Here is a 17414-nt window from a genome sequence, read left to right as displayed (position 1 = left end):
TCTCTCTCTCTCTCTCTGTCTGCCTGTCTTTGTCTTTATACTGTCTGTCTTCTCTCTATCTTTGTCTTTTTTGTCTATTTTGTCCCCTCTCTCTGTGTGTCTCTGTCATTGTCTCTGTCTCTATGTGTCTCTTTTGATTCTGATTCTCTGTCATTTCTGTCTCTTGGCGTCTCTGTCTCTATCTCTTTCATCTCCGTCTCTCAGTCTATCTGTCTGTCCCTCTGAGATTCTGTTCCCATATCACCATAGTTCCTGTATCACAGCCTAGGACCCTGACCGAGATGGGGAGAGGCTAGAATTCTGACCTGAGAGGGCTCCTGAGGCAGGAGGAGCCAGGGCCTGTGCTGGGTGCTGGGCAGGATTCAGTGAGCAGAACAGGAGAAGCCAGACCAGCACGAGCCCTTGAAGGTCCCAGAGGGGGCCCGCGGCGACTGGACCCCTGGGGATGTCGGGGATGATCTTTGATGGGAGCCTGGGAGGAGAGGTGCGTGTGTCCCCAAGCTCCGGGCAACCCCCACTCCTCCACCCCCCATTCCCACTCTCTCCTGCCGTCCAAGAGGGCATCCCTCTAGGACCCATCCACCCGGCCCCATCGCTGGCTCCAAGATGGAACAGCTGTCTGGGCTGCAGCTGCAGAAGCTCATTTTGAACAAGGGAGATGATTGCAGGAGTGATTGGGGGAGGGAGAGCAAAGGGGAGGGTGGCAAGGGCCAAAAAGAATCAGGCTTGATTGTTGCTGCTGCCGCAGTGGGTGGTTTGCCCAGGAGATGGGGAGACTGGGCGAGGCGAGAAAAGGCAGAGGTCTGTCGTCTGCCCAGCCGTCGGTCCATCTGCCCCCAGTTCTGGTCCTCCTTGTCGTGAAGTTTCTCCGCCTGTCTCTCCCTCTTCCTGTATCTCAGAGCCTGCATCTCTGACTGCCTGTGTCACTGGGTCTCCCTGTTGCCTGTTGTCCTGCCTCCTGCCCTGGATTTCAGTTTCCCCATCTCTCTCTGCCTGTATCTTTCTGTCTCCCTGCCTGTCACTCCACCTGGATCTCTGTGCATCTCTGAGCCTCCCCGTCTGTCCCTCGGTGCTGCTGTCATTATCAGAAGCATGGCTCAGGCAGCCCTTTAGACTGCTCTGTCTTTTCTTGTCATTTCTGTGCTACTCAGGGGCCAGAGACGAATAGAGATGGCAAATCCCAGGAAACGATGGGATCGTGTCCTTCAATAAAGGAATATTTACCAAGATATCTCAATTAGGACTAATTAATTAAGCGAGCCACTCTTCCCCTGCCCTCTCCCCCACCCTGTGGTCCTGCGCCTCCCGGGAGAGAACCAGCCAATGAGTGGAGGGCAGTCTGGTGCTCAGACCGTCTCAATGTTTAATTTATAGCGGCTTTCTCTCCGAGCCCTGTCAATCCATCCGGAAGGGCAAGGTGGCCACAGGCATATAGACTCAGGGGCAGAGGCTGGAGACCTGCCGGCCTCCCAGAGTGCTCAGGGTGTGTCAGGGCAGGTCACAGCATGTTCGAACGTGTCGCAGCATGTCTTTGTGGCAGGCATGCCCCTTTGTATAAGGAGAGTCCGATGGCCACTGGGCATGTCTGAGCCCATGGGACATGTTGGAGTAGGTCAGAGTGTGTCTCTCATGGGCAGAGGATCTGAGCCTAGCCTGCCTGAGTGTGCTGGGGAGCGTCTCTCCGGAACGGCATGGCAAGGTATGTCTTGCAGGCCCCCTGGCCAAGGTGGTGGAGAAACGACAATATCTACAGCTTCCAGGAGGAACCGGTCACATCTCCACCCCCCGCTACACATGCTGAAGCTCCCCAGCCTCATCGGCACTGGTGGATCAGGAGGACTGAGTTCCAGCTCTTGATGTACTGTTTGCTCCTCTGCCCTGTGTAGCATCCCTCCCCCAGTGCATAGCTTCAGGGTCCCCAGTTTCCCCATTGCGACAGTCTTAACCAGTCCCCTTAAGGTTACTTCTCAACCTCACCTCTGCCTGCCCCTTCCCACACCACAGAGCTGTTACCAGTGCAGAGGGACAATGTTGCTTCTTAAGGTTTACCTTCTAGTTATGAAGCCCTCAGTATAATGCTCAGGTTGGAGCCCTCAACGCTATGACCAAAAGGGTGATTCATTCTTCACATAAAGACGGGTTTGATGATGCAACCCTCAGTGTAATGTCCGACAAGGTGATGCAGCTCTCAGGGTAATGACAAGTCTGTTGATGCAACCCTCAGTGTAGTGCCCTGATGAGCGATGCAGCCTTCAGTACAATGACAAATCTGGTGATGCAGCCCTGAGTATGATGCCAGGGTAGTGTTGGGGCCATAAACATTTCGAAATGTGACTTTGGTTCTGCAGACAGGCACTGGCTGGGACACTTGGTGCAGTGAGAAGGAAGGAGAATTTGCTCATTCTGGTGAGTGCATTGTCTGGCTATTCCAGGAGGCCAGGATTCCCCACCCCTGCTGGCCAAGGATGGCTTCATTAGCCCTTGTAAGTGCCATGTGACCTCAGCAGGACACCAGCCTTATTAGTAAAGCATAAATTTTGCAGGAGTATTTGAGGACTGACTGCAATGCTAATGAGTTAGCCGGGGAGACCTAAGAGGGCAGCTGACAGAATGTACACAGATGTCACTTCCTACTGAGAGGAGCGTAGGAATGTTTGCAGGTACAGGCAGGTGGGCACGTGTGGCCTTGGAGAATTACACGTGGAAGGGCATGCATGTTCTTGCATGGACTCAGATATGTAATATGTCTGTGGCTTCTGGGTAGACATGTGTATATGGCTGCCCAGAACAGCACACAGAGGGCCATGGGTATTTACAGGGAGGCATTCACCTGTGTGATGGGCGCAGTGTGGCAGAGCTGTTTGTGGGTTTAGATGGTGTATATTTTTACATACATGGCTACAGGGAGGCACATGGACATGAACGCTCAAGTAGAGAGGCACATAGACGCAAATATATTCAGTGTACACATAACAGGATTGACTTGTGGGCTCATGAATTGTACACGGAGTATACGGGAATCGAATGCTGTGAACGTGTCTGAATGAAGGGAATATTCATGGCCATGGGCAACGGTGCAAGGTGCACATATACTTGTACTTGTCCACTGATGCATACCGGCATTCGTTTGGATTTACACGACTGGGCACCTGTGTACATGGTTTGTCACAGATGTGTCCAGAAGATGCGCACAGGTTCCTATAGATAAACATGGATGTCCGCAGACAGCCACAGAACCCGTGTAGTCTCCATGCCACTCCATGCCACTATTCTGGGACGCAAATGACCAAATCCCCTCACATTCCCTGAACTCCTGGCAAAGTGAGATTTCAAAGCCAGCAAGAGTGGCCTCAGACCTGCGCAGGCCCTTTTTGGAGATCCATGGAGGGGAAGTACAGAGTCACATGGGTGCCTGGGTGACCCAGAAATGCCATCCAGGATACAGAGCCCTGAGCCCAGCCTTGCTCACTGGGTTGTCTTCGCTGAGATTTTCCCCTGTTGACACCCCCTCCCATCAGAGCTAATTGTGGCAGCCAATGCTCAAAAATGGCTTAAAGTGGTCCCTGGCACAAGGAAGAGCCCAGTGCATGCTAGGGACCATCCTTACCATTGAGTAGAATCGTTATTACCATTACGAATATTCTCCTTGCAATGCAGAGAGATCCTGCTCCTTTGGGCTAGTTTTCCAGCCTTTCTTCTCACCCCCCTGCCTGTCCTGGCATCCACCCTTGTTCCCCTCCAGCTTCCCAGCTTCATCTGTTTCTCTCCTGCTCTTATTTGAGAGAGTCAGTCCTTGAAAGCCTTGGTTTCCTCTCTCACCAGTGGGCTCTTTCCTGATATCTCTGTTCATTCTCATTTGCCTCCAAGCATTACAGTTCAGGTCTGTCTGTCTGCCTGGGGATGGGTGGGTGTCAGAGAGCCTGTTTGGAATAGAAAACGCCCTAAAATGGCTCAGTGAAATAGAAGTTTCATGTAAGGAATGCAGAGAACCTACAAAACCCAGTAGCTGAGGCTCCAAGACCTTGGAAAGCCGTGACTCATTTTTCAATTCAGTTAGCAAATATTTATTATGTACCTACTATGCACCAGTAGACAAAAATAGACAAGACACTAGCTCTTATGCAGCTGACATGTTAGTGGGAAGAGACCAGTAAGAAACAAACAAGTGAGAAATTACCATCCAGTAATAATACTGTGCAGAGTTAAACCAGGGCGAGGGATGGGGTTGAAGGTCGGGCTACTTTGGATTTAGGAGCAAATCCCCACTTTCCTGTCCCCACGCTCCTCTGAGGGCCCTTTGTTTCTGCGCCCCTCAGTCTAGCCTGCCCATGACTCTGGGTTTCTGCAGCCCCCACTCCATATACCTTCAGCTCCGTGGCCTCTCACCTTTTAATCGCCTTGACCTCCACGTTCCAATTCCATCTCCCTGGACTGGAGAATTTCTCTTTCAAATTATATCAGGAATCCACTTGTCCATTTCTCTGAGACTGGATACCTTGGGCTCCTGGGAGCATGTGGTTATGGAGGTCTCCCTCTCAGGAGGGGTTTATGGGTAGGAGCATTCTCTTGGAAGGTGTACTGGGAGGGGAGACAATGACAGACATCATCACTTACTCATTCATTCACTCATTCATTCATTCATTCATTCATTCATTCATTCATTTATTCAACAAACTATGGAATGCCTAGGGTTTCAGGCCCTATTGTAGGGGCTGAGACACAGCTGTGAATATGATGGGTCTACCTCTGTCTTGTGATGTGTATTTATGCTGGAGATACAATAAACCTGTAAGCAAATAAACAGTTTGTTTTAGATAAATGCTGTAAATAAAATAACAAGGAGACATTAAGAAAGTGACTGGGAAACATCATTTTGTTGGGACACTGGGGTAGGCTCTCTGGGGAGGTGACTTTTTTCCCAGCTTTTTTGAGATATAATTGATGTATAACTTGTGTAAGTTTAAGGCGTACAGTGAAATGATTTGATACATGTATATATTGCAAGATGATTACCACATTAGGGTTCGTTAACACCCCCATCACCTCACATAATTACGTGTATGTGGTGGTGGTGAGAAAATATAAGATCTACTCTCTTAGCATCTTTCAAGTCTATAATACAGTATTGTTAACTATAGTCACCATGCTGTACATTCGATCCCCAGAACTTACTCATCTTATAACTGGAAGCTTCGGAAGGTGACATTTGAACAGAGACCTGACAGATGAGAAGGAGTCAGTGGTGGAAAGAACAGCAGAGGAACATTCTGGGACAGGGGACTGCAGTGCAAATGTCCCTGACATGGAGACGAGCTTGGTGCCTTCTGGAAAGAGAGAGAGGGCCGGGTGGCTTGAGAGGAGGAGGGGATGAGGTTGTGCAGGTTGGCAGGGCATACTGCATGCAGGGCCGCACAGGCCAAAGTGAGTTGTTGGTTTTTATTGTAAATGCAGTGAGAAGCCGCTGGGCAAGTTGCCATGGGGAGGAGCGCCATGATCTGATTCCCATTGTTTAAAGATCCCTCTAAGTTCTGTGATGGGGAATGGATTCCAGGGAGAGAGAGTGGAAGCAGGGAGACCAAGGAGGAGGTGACTGCAATAGTCCAAGCAAATGCCAGTGGTGCCTGAGCCAGTATCGAAGCATCTGGAATGGTGAGCAGTGGGCAGATTTGGCTCATATCTTAGTAGTAGAGTCATCAGAGCTTGCTGTTGGATTAGATGTGATGGGTAAGAGAAAGAAAGAAACAGAGAAACAGGTGGTAGCTGGAGAGAAGCATGAGGCCTAGGGAGACTTCCTAAAAGACGGGGGGAACCACAGTAGACCAGATATCAGCTGCGTCACTCTCCCTCTTAATAGCCCAGAAGAGATAATGGCCTGAACCCCCTTCCATGCTCCATGGAAGGCCAGTGTCTCCTCAAGATTTCCCCCTCCATGGGGGAGCCTATATTCTTTTGGTCATCTCAGTCTCCAATTTCCTGCTTCTGTTGATTATTACTCCCCATTTAGTATCTATTGCCCTTCGGTCTCTGCTCTAATCTTTTTTTTTTTTAAAGATTGTATTGAGGAATTGGCATAGGGGAACAGTGGTGGGGAATCAGGGAAGGGAAACAGACAAGTTGCTGTCCTTTTGTTCTTCAGTCTAGTTGTGGAGGACGTTGCTTCACTGGCCCATGTTGGTATCATCATTGCTCTCTTCCCGGGTGTGGCAATCGCTCACCGGCCATTGCACGGCCTCTCATGGGGCTCACGGCAGCTCATGAATGCTCACGCTGGCTGCCAGCCACTCAGGGTAGCTACAGCAGCTCACTGCAGCCCCACCGCAGCCTACGCCGTCGCTGGCGACTCACTGCAGCCCAGCTCCAGGTCGAGCTGTTGTTCACCATCTTACATGTGGAGGGCGCAGCGTCACTGGCCCTCACGTGGGATTTGAACCGGGGCCCTGATGCTCAGAGCTGGCGTTCCAAGCGAGCTCTTAACCAACGTGCCACTCTGCCGGCCTTCTGCTCTAATCGTTATCTGGACTGAGAGCACAGACCTGGAGGTGATGGAGCAAATCACACAAACTTGATCCTGAAAGCAGTAGAGCGATTTACCCATCCACGTATTTATTCAACAAGTACTTTTGAGGACTACTATGTATAACCATCACAGGAGATAAGATGCTGAGCTAAGCAGACATGGTGCATGGCGCTTCCTTTAAAATGAGAGACAGGATCATAGATATAAATGGCAGCTGTGCTAACAGCTTGAGGAAAAGATCCTTGGTGTTATAGGAGCTTCTAATAAGGGGATAGATCTAATTTGGAAGCTCAGAGGAAGTAAGAGCTGAAATCAGAAGAAGGGAGCAAAGGGTATTCCAGGCAGAGGGAACTGCTTATGCAAAAGCCCTGGGGGTAGGAGAAAGTGTGGACAGTGTGACAGACTAAAGAAGGCTTTGGAGAAGAAAGACAGTGTAGGTTGAAAGAGAGGTAAGTAAAGGGCAGACCCACAGGGCCTTGTGGTGCTGTTAAGGAGTTTTATCTCTATCCTAAGAATAAAAGAAATTTACCAATGAGGTTTTGGTTGGGAGGATGATGTGATCAGATGTGCCTTGTAAAAGTTCCCCGAGGTTCCCACGTGTAGAGTGGACTGGTAAGAGAAAGGGTAGATCAAGGTAGACCAGAGAGACTTTCTGAACTGTGAGGGTGGCTTAGACCACTGAGTGGTGATAGAGATGGAGAACCATGCATGAATTGTAAAAATCTCTAGGCGTTAAAGTCAACCAGACTTGGTGAGGGAGTGGAAATGGAGGTGAGGATAACGTCTGGGCCTCTGAACCACTGACCTGGGGGAATGGAGATGGTGACATAGGAAGTACTGGACGAGAACTAGGTTCAAGAGAGATGATCTTACATTTTACTTTGAGCATGTTAGGATTGAGATGCTTTTGAGCCATCCACAGGTGGAGGGTCAAGAAGTCAGACATATATATATGGATTTGGAGTTCTGGGGACATATATGCATGCAAGTGGTGATGGGAGATTTGACAAGGTTAAGAACCCTTAGAAAAAGATCAAGGTAAAGAGAGAGCCTAAGGCTGAGTCTAGAGCAGTGGTTCTCATCCAGGAGGCGATTTTGCACCCAGGGGACATTTGGCAATGTCTGGGGGATATTTTGTTGTTGCAACTGGGAGGGGGTACTATTGGCACCTGGGGGGTGGAAACCAGGAATGCAGCGGAAGATCCTACAGTGTGCAGAGTTGTTATCCAGCCAAAGTATCAGTAGTGCTCAGGTTGAGAAACCTGGGTCTAGAGTAACATTTAATAGCCAGGTGGAGGGAACCATGCAAGTATGTGTGATGGTGGCCAAGGAAAGGAAACATGCCAAGAAAGAGAGAACAGTCAACAGGGTCGAATCCTGCTGAGAAGTCAAGAAAGATGGCGGGCTGAAAGGCATCCATTGGATTTAGGAACATGGAGGGTATTTGGTGGACTTTACAAGAGCTGTGTTGGTACAGTGAGGTCAGAAACCAGATAGGAGTGGTGGAGAAACAAGTTCAGGGAGTGAGGGAATGGAGACAGTTGCTGTAGGCAACCAAGAAGAAGAGGAGAGAAGTAGAAGACAGATGGAAGGAGTAAAGTAAGGTGTTTTGTTTTTTTAATAAGAGAGCCTTCTGTTTATTTAGAAACCAATGGGAAAGTTCTGCTTGAGAGGGAGATGTTGAATATGCAAGATAAAGACAGGATATTGATTGTATGAGATTCCCAAGAATATAGAAGAGGACCAAACCAAGATAGCTGCATGAACCTTAAGATGAAGGGCAGCACCTCCACTGTAACAGGAGGGAGGGGCCAGGATGGGGCAAATTTTGTATATTATGGTAGGGGAGGAGAGGGATTCCACTTTATGTCTCTGATTTTCTCTGAGAGGACAGGGAAGAATGGAGAATGTTTTGAATCTTCCTGTTTAGCTCAAATCACCCCATGATAGTGTGCTGGCCTTCCCCATGGTACACACCCATGAAGAAAGCCCTCTTCAAAGCCCGCTTTTGAACTCCTGGCCTGAGGTTTGGCATCTGAGCCTAGAGAGGGCTCAGATGGGAGATATCCAACTCCAGTATTTATGAGGTAAGACCCATGATGGGCTCTCATAAAGTCCCCAACTCTTGAAAATTAGTGCCATTTGTAATATAGCCCATCAAGAAAGCCTCATAATAATCCTTGAAAAAGACCCATAAAATCTACTTTAATGAATTTTAGATAATGACATTGGAAAAATAAAATACCCTTACCCTCATTAATCCTGAGTCACTCCAATCATTTACGGTGTACATTCATCCAGGAATCCTGAGCACTTGTGGGGGGAAGTGCTCCATACTGGGGAGATGCTCAGGAAAAAGAAACCTTAGTTATGCATTTCTCACCTGATTGTGAAAGTTGAGCTAGGGCAAGGTGGACTCATACTGAGATAGACCGGGAGAAACTGGGTTCTGAGACAGACTAGGCTCAGCTCAGGTCCTAAGACCGGAGATTAATTGAAGTTCTAGGATAGAACGGAGAATTATCCCTGAGATCTTAAGATGCTCCATGGTTGATTCAGAGACAGACTAAGGTCAAGAGCAAGCACTGGATAGACAAAGGCTGAACTTGGATCTAGGGATAGACCAAAGGTAAACCTGGTCCTTAGGAGACCTAGGAGACCAGGACCGCATCCAAGTCCTGGATGAAGCAGGATTACAGTATGAGCTTGAGATTCACAAGGCCAAACTCAGAACAGAGCAGAGTTGAATCCGAGTCCTGAGATGGACCACTGCTGGGCCCACATCCTGAGCTAGACCACAGAGCTCAGGAGAACAGAAACAGAAATTGGGCTGATCATGGAGAAGTTGGGGCAGACTAGGTTTGCCCTGCGGGGGTCTCCCTATGTGTTCAGCCACTTTGCTCAAACTGTTGAGTACCTCTGGGATTAACGTCCATTGCAAATGACGCGAAATGTCCCAGGACTAATGAGGGGAAGTGAATTTTATTTTCCAATGCCAGGTCATCTGAGGATGCAAGTTTGAGCTAGCTCAGGCCCACGAACCTGGAAACATGCTCAATGGAGCTGACAGCTTGGGAATGCCCAGGGTGGCCGTCCCTTCATCCATGCTGGCTGTGACCACTCTGAGATAGACTGGCACACGCTCATCACATGCAGGGGCTCACATATTCACACCACAGCAGATACACACACACACACACACACACACACACACACACAGCACCCAAACCCATGCACATACCTCAAACACATGGCAACACGCTTTGCACAGACATGCACATTGACCCAGCAGCCATACACAAATTCTCGCACACACATGCACAGACCACATCGTGGTCTCACACTAGCCATGCCAGCCAGCACATTCAGATATAGCCTCCCATACTGGTGTTCTCTGAGGACAGTGCCCCCTGGAGTTGTGCAGTGTAGTGCCCTGCCTTTAACATTTCCATTTTCTCACCCACATACACAGTCTTGCACACTCTTAGTTGTGGTTTTACATACTCATATGTGGAGTTTTATAAACTTGCTGATGCTCACACATTTAGGCCTATACATGGCTATACACTCATTGGCCACATGGACACAAACATGCCATACATCCATCTCATACACTCCCAGGCTCTGTGCTACTCAGTGTAGGTGAGGCTGTACTGCGTAACACACATTCCCCAAGTCTTAGTGGATTAGTACAACCAAATGAACTATTGCTCATGTTACACATGGGTTGGCCAGGGTCTCTGCCTAGTGTAGTCACTCGGAGACCCCAGCTGACAAAAGCTTCTCATCAGCATGCAATTCTGCAGTTGCTGAGGTAAAAACATGGCTCTTAAAGCTGTCACCTGAAAGTCACTTCCACTCACATGGCATTGGCTAAAGGAAGCTGCAAGGCCACACTGAGGAAGTACAGCTCTATTGTGCCCCAGAGACAAGAACTGGAAAATCTGTGAACAGTTCTATTAACTGACACAGTCTCTTACACATTCACAGAGTTACACGCTCACATGCAGTCCACATATGCACATTTTATTCCCTCCCATATGGACCAGTCTTTATGACCTATTACTCTCCATGGGACAAGGCTGGAAGCCACACATGCCCTCCGCCTGGCTTGCCTCCAGAGTACCTTTGCCTCGTGGCACATCTGAGGGGTCTCCCCCTCCCTCCTGAGCTGGGGGTCCCAGGGCAACGAGTTTCCAAGCCAGAGCTACAGTCAGATGAGAAAAACAGCGCAGACACCGTCTCTGCCCCTGGAGTGGGCGGTATTTTTCCACAGACACTGGGGAAGAATAATAATAGGCATTGGGAGATCTCCATATTGGCCGAGAACTTTCCCCATCTTGCCAGCGGCAGCTTGGAAGAAGAGCCCGGCAGGGAGAAGACAAATCCATGGAGACCCCCACCCTTCACACTGCACATCCCCCGTCGCCACCTGGGACCCTCTCCTTCCCCTCTCAAGCCGAGCCCCACTCCTCCTTCCACTACTTAAATATTCCAAGGCAGGAAACTCATGAATATTTATAGGGCCCTGGCAGTAAGGGAGATAAAAAAAATGGGAATTTATGAATCAGGATACATCTATAAATAAAAGACCTGTGGTTGATGGGGTTCTTCCCTCACCCACCACATTCCTTTAACTTTAGCTCAAGCCCCATCTAAGCCTCGCAGAACACTGCCCACACACACACACACACACACACACACACACACACACACACACACACGCAGTTTGGCTGTGGATGAACACATTCCTGTTCTCCAGCGCACTGTCACACATGCACACATCCACACACAACTGAACACACAGACACACAGACACACATTCACACCTCCTGGGCCAGGCCCACTGTCACATTTCCACACGCAGACACTGGGCAGCCTCCTGTGTCCACTTTCAGGCAGAAACAGCCACTTGGACTCAGACTGGTACACACAACACCCAATGGCACACAATCACACATGCCATGGAGAGGCGACTCCCTGACCCACGACCCAAGTATGGCACTTCCCCTCTCTGGGCCTCGGTTTCCTCATCTATTTAAGGGGGTGCTGAGAGCCCCTACCTCATAGGGTAGTTGTGCAGATTTTTAAAAATAATAAATAGGTACCAAGTGCCTACTGTGTGCAAGATAATATTCTGGGTGCTGGCGACACAGCAGTGAACAAAAACAGGTAAAAAGAATTCCTGCCTGTCCTTCTGGAGGGGAAGAAAGATAATACAGAAAATTAGTGCACGAATGATGCAGTGTGTTGGAAACTGATAAAATGGGGAAGGGGATGGCTAGTTCCGAGGCACTTGCAGTTCTGACTTGGGGGCGGAGGAGAGATCAGGGAATCCTCTTGAAACAATGACATTTAAGTAAAGATTTGAAGGAGGTGGAAGGACATTCCAGGCAGAGGGAGTAGCCTGTGCAAAGACCTGATATAAAAGAAGCATGCTCTGGGTGTTGGAGGAACAGCGAGGAGGCCCGAGTGGCTGGAGCATGTAGTGAGTGAAGGAGAGCATGGAGGAGGTGAGGACAGAGAGGTGATGGGACAGGTCTTGCTGGGCCTTGCGGGCCAAAGGGAGGACTTTGGTTTTTACCCCCAGTGTGATGGGAGTCATCGAGGGTTCTGATAAGAGGAAGAAAGTGATCTGACTCAGGTGCTCACAGGCGCCCTCTGGCTGCTGTGGTGGGAACAAGCTGTGGGGGGAGAGGTTGGTAGCCTGAGCCCCACCCCGCCCCGCCCAGAAGCAGCTGCACTGAGGGCTGACCCACGAAAGGTGGAGAATTGAGTAGATTCTGATTGTAAAGCTGTGCAAGAAAGAGACAATTAAAGCCGTCTCTAAATGAATACATTTCAAGGATTCGTTCTTTAATTCCAGAAATGTTTATTGAGCATCTACTATGTGCCAGGCACTGTTCTGACTTGAGACCGCAGCGGTGAACAAAGTGACAATCATCCTGCCCATGGGGATCTGGGATCTGTCAGTATCTTGGGGGAGACAGGCAAGAAGCAAAAAATACAACTTCCTACCCCTTGACCCTAGATTAAATCAGTTTTAATCTAGGGTCAAGCGGTAGGAAGTTGTATGCAGAAAAATGCAGCAGAGGAGGCTTTGGAGAGTGATGGGGGCTGAACATGTAGACTGGATGGGCTGGGCAGAATTTGGGATGCATTTTGAAGTGAGAGCTCCTCTTGGGACTGGCTGATGGATTGTGTAGGTAGGTGGAAATGACAGAACTTGGTGCTGTGGTATGAATTTGATCTTTGAAGGGACATCTTATAAATACCCCCCTTACACGGAATGTTCATTATTTCCCCCCATCTCAGGTTGGGTTCCTGAGAAGCAGAACCTGAGATGAGGATTTGGAGCACACGATTAATTGGGAGTGGGGGCTAAGGGAAGCAGGAGTGAGGGGCGAAATGGGTTGACAAAGGATGAGGTCTCAGGTAAAGTCCAGGCTTGGCCTGATCCACAGGGGTGGGGCCCTCTCCAGAAGGCAAATTGCACTGCAGAGGGTTGGACTTTTGGGCCACTGCACCAATCAATCATTGGCTGCTCCTGGAGGTAGGGGATGCCTCCCAGGTGTCTCCAGGGTGTGCTGGCTCCCAAAAGCCAAAGGCAGGTTTCTGGAGAAGGTCACAGGTACTAATTGTGAGCCTCCACTCTCAGCAGCTGCCGGGTGGATGCACCCAGTCAGTAAGGAGATGTGGGCAGAGCCCCAGGCTCCACCGAAGAGGGTCAGAGGAGCACCAGGCATTTACGCCAATCACAGCATGGATGTCTGACACAAGAGCCTGTTCTCAGCTCTCTTGGGATGAAAACCAGGCCAGCTTGGCACCGGGGCTCCCCTGACACAGCTGAGATCCTTTCCGGATTCATTAACTGCCAGGGCCTCAGCCCTCTGCTTCCCAGACTTGCCTGGGAATTGCAGAAGGGAGCTGAGAAGAAGAGATGCTATTCTAAAACAGGTCAAAATGGCTCATTTAATTCTCCATGGCCCAATAGGAAGACATTGCTATCATCCCATTTTGCAGATATAAAAATGGACACACAGAGAAGTTAAATCACTTGCCCAAGGCCACACAGCTAAAATGTAGAGGAGTCAGAATTTGAACTCTGGGGTCTATTTGCTTCAGAGCTACACTCAACTGCCTTAGACCCATGACTGCTTCAAAACCCAGAGCCCCTGTATCTACCCTGGGAGGGAGGGGGAGAAGGGAGGTGAGCCTGAGAGACTGCAACATAAGGTGTGTGGAGAGCAAGGGAGAAAGCAGTGACATGTAGGACTTGGAGTGTGCAAGACGCATTCATTCATTCATGCCCAGATGATGCATGCCTACTTCGTCCAGCATGTGCTGGTGTTGGGGCCACGGTGGGAAAGAAAAAATGACCTCAGCCCTTCCCTTTTGGAGCTCAGGGTTTAACAGGACACGCAGACTCTCACCCAAGCAAGGAAGAGAATAAAATGTAAGAACCTTGTGAGAAAGAAAGGGTAAGGAACTGAGGAGACACACACAGGAGGCGACCCTGGCCTGTCTGCAGGGATGGGGAAGGCCTCCTGGAGGTGGTGATATTTCCTGTAAGCCCTGATGCATGCATAGAATTTGGAGAGTCCTGGGGTAGTTGGCAGGGGGGGCAGCAGAGAAGACACCAGCATCTGTACAACCCCCACAGACCTGGGTTCATAATTCCAGCTCTACCAGGCAGCATCACCTCAAGGTTTCAAAACATTGTACAAATATTTATTGAGCACCTACTATATGCCAAGTGCTTTTCTAGGCATTGGGAACATGGTAGTGCCCAAGACATGAGGTCCTTATACATGTCCCACCTAATGGGTCTTACACAACACCAGCCAACAAATATATATAGTATGGTTTCTGCTATGACAAATGTTAGGCAGGAAGTTGGGACTGAGAAAGGCTTCTTTAGTGAAGCAGTCAGGGAAGGCTTCCCTGAGGAGGTGACTTTTAAACCTAGTTCTTAACTATGGACAAGAAGGATCCAGCATTATCACTGTTTCTTCAAAGGCTTGTTGTAGGGGATGAAACAGGACAGTTGACATGAGCAAATGCTCCCTGAGTGTGTAGTTTGGTGGTTAAGACAACTTTAGAGATAGGCATTCTGGGCCCTGAGTCCTGTTAGCTGGTCATTTACCTGGTGTCCCTCAGATCCATTCCTTGCCCTTCCCTTGTTCTCTGTGTCTCAGGGGTTGACCCTTGAAAACTACATTTCCCAGGTTCCCTTGCTCACTGGCTTCCTGTTAGGTTCAGCCAATGGGAGGCCATGGTGGGAGTTTGGAGGTGGGAGGAAGAGAAAAGCCAGGGGATTTCTCCCCGGTTTCTTTGCTGTAGGCAGTGGCCTGTCTCTTCCCTGGATCCAGCTCCCACCTGGCGTCCACTCAGGCGGCCATGATTCCTGCTTGGTGACTGCAGCTCCTGGGCACCGGTAACATTCCTCTTTCTTTTGCCCGGCAGCTTCTTGCAGTTGCTATTCTTTTGAACACTTCACCTTTTCCACTGCCTTCTTTACGCTCTTTTGGCTCTGCAGCATCACACTTCCCATATTAAATTTCCTCCGTGAACCATCAAGCATGGCCTCTGTTCCCTTAACAGACTGATGCCACTTGACTTTTCCTTTCTGACCTTCAGTTTGCTCACCTCCAACATCACGTAGCTGTTGTGAGGTGAATGGAGACAATACTATCAGTCGCTGACCCTACACGATTCTTATTTGTATGGTTTGAAGCTCTACACAGGCACTCATTTAACTTCCAGAACAATCCTAAGAGGTGGGTGCTACTGTTAGCGCTGTTTTATGGGGAAACGGAGGCACGGTGAGGCTCAAGTCACTTGCTCAAGGTCACACGGCTAGAAGGTGGCACTAGGAGGTCCCTCACGCACGCATTGTGCATGTGAAGTGCCTGGCATATGGGCAGTGCCTGTGCAAGGCTGAGAATAATGATAATCGTGATATGTGTAGCTGGTCTCTGCTGAGTGCCCAGGATGGAGGCGATGCTGAAACTCCACCTCAGATGGATGCAGGCGCTGGCGGCCACAATGCACACTGATTGAAGGCCCTTCTGGAACCTGCCACCTGGAAGAACAATCCTCAGACTCCTGCTGGCTCCTGTCCCAGCGCTGGAGGAGAGGGCAAAGGACCTCTCTCTAGCAGCTTTGGCTGGGAGCAGCTGCTCAACGCTTAGCCAGAATCGATTTCCCTTCAAGTGGCCCATTCTCACTAACAAAGGGCTCTGGTGACCCAGGTGGCCGTCACTGCCCCCTCCCTTCTGAGCGGAGGATGTGCTTTACAGCCAACTGGAGCTGTTTTCTGTCTTTGAGACTCATTTCTTTGAAAGCTCTGGAAAACGAGGATGGGCTGAGTCAGCCCTCCTACCCGCCCCGCGTGTGCTCACCTGGAGCTCACTGGTGGACATCTTTGCCTCTGAGTTGTCCTGGCCAGTCCACCCTCCATGATCTTCCTGACCAGATGCTTCCCCTGCTCACACACCGTTATGGGCGGAATTGTGCCCCCACCACCCCAAATTCCTATGTTGACGTCCTCACCCCCAACACCTCAGAATGTGACTATTTAGAGAAAGGGCCTTGAAAGAAGTAATAAAGTTAAAATGAGATCATCAAAGTGGGCCCTGACCCAGTATGACTGGTGTCCTTATAAAAAGAGATTAGGACACAGACACGCACAGAAAGAAGACCATGTGAAAACACAAGGAGAAGACAGCTGTCCACAGCCAAGGAGAGAGGCCTCAGGAGAAACCAACCCTGGTGACACCTTCATCTTGGACTTCTGCCTGCAGAATGGTGAGGAATTTAAATTTCTGTTGTTTAAGTCCTCAGTCTGGGATACTTTGTTGTGGTGGCCTCAGCAAACCAATGCATGTGACCTTCATGGCTTCTCCCCCCCACCCCCCCGAGGTGAACTCTTGAATCCATCATTCAAGACCCTATGTGACCAGGCTCAACATGACTGTGTATCAGGGTCTGGTGGGAAGCATGGCTCTCTCAAAAGGGACAAGTGAAGAGAATTCAACGAAAGGACTCTTCTCAGAGGGGTGGGCAGGGTTAAGAGAACAAGCAAGGGGGTGTTGAAGACCCCTGGGGTCAGCAGCTGAGGGGAGCTGTCTCCACCCTTAGTCCTCAGAGAGCCATGGCTGTAGGAGAGTGTGTTAGTCTACTTGAGCTGCCATAACAGAGTACCACAGACTGGGCAGCTTAAACAACAGAAACTTAATTTCTCACCATTCTGGAGGCTAAAAGTCTGAGAACAAAGTGTCACTAGGGTTGGTTTCTTCTGAGGCCTCTCTCCTTGGCTTGTAGATGGCCACCTTCTCCTTGTCTTCCCTCTGTGAATATCTGTGTCCTGGTCTCTTTATAAGGACAGCAATCATAATGAATCAGGGCCCACCCTAATGACCTTGTTTAGTTACCACTTTAAAGGTCCTCTCTCCAAGTACAGTCACATTTTGAGGTCCTGGGGGTGAGGAATTCAACATTTGGATTTTGAGGGGAGACACAACCCAGCCAGTAATAAGGGGGGTTACCCAGGGGAGCTACCAGCCTCAGGAGAGGAATGTGCAGTGTGGAACCACTGATTGGCAGGAAGGGAACCAGGGGAATAAATACCCCAGGCTTTCTCTCCTCTGTCCCCGCCCCCTGTCTTCTGTGGTCAGACTTCACCCAAGACTAGAGGGCGGAAGATTCTGGGAGGTGCAGTCTGCAGGGGTCAGCCTCCTGGAGCACAGAGCGATGGAGAAATGGGGAGAGAGGATCTGGACGGGGCAGATGGGGGCTTTCCAATTTGAGATTTAACTCCTCATTGGACACTTCAGGTACGCCATGCCTCTTCCTACTAGAGTGGAACCTTCACGAGGGCAGAGATCTTTGCCTA

The 17414-nt window shown here is 49.6% G+C and overlaps 1 protein-coding gene across 3 annotated transcripts in view; it reads left to right on the top strand.

The window, feature by feature from the left end:
* Positions 1-17414, top strand: part of OLFM2 (olfactomedin 2) — a 74420-nt gene that overhangs the window by 36434 nt on the left and 20572 nt on the right. Inside the window, exon 1 of one of the 3 annotated variants that reach the window (XM_019659378.1) lies at positions 14864-14954. The exons of the other annotated variants lie outside the window; for them this stretch is intronic. The gene's annotated coding sequence lies outside the window, so the exon portion shown is untranslated. Of the gene's footprint in view, positions 1-14863; positions 14955-17414 lie in introns of those variants that run through there. 3 annotated transcript variants of the gene reach the window in all.

This window comes from Hipposideros armiger, unplaced genomic scaffold (genome assembly GCF_001890085.2).
Source record: "Hipposideros armiger isolate ML-2016 unplaced genomic scaffold, ASM189008v1 scaffold_298, whole genome shotgun sequence".
Lineage (NCBI taxonomy): Eukaryota > Metazoa > Chordata > Mammalia > Chiroptera > Hipposideridae > Hipposideros > Hipposideros armiger.
This window is presented reverse-complemented; position numbering and strand designations above follow the sequence as displayed.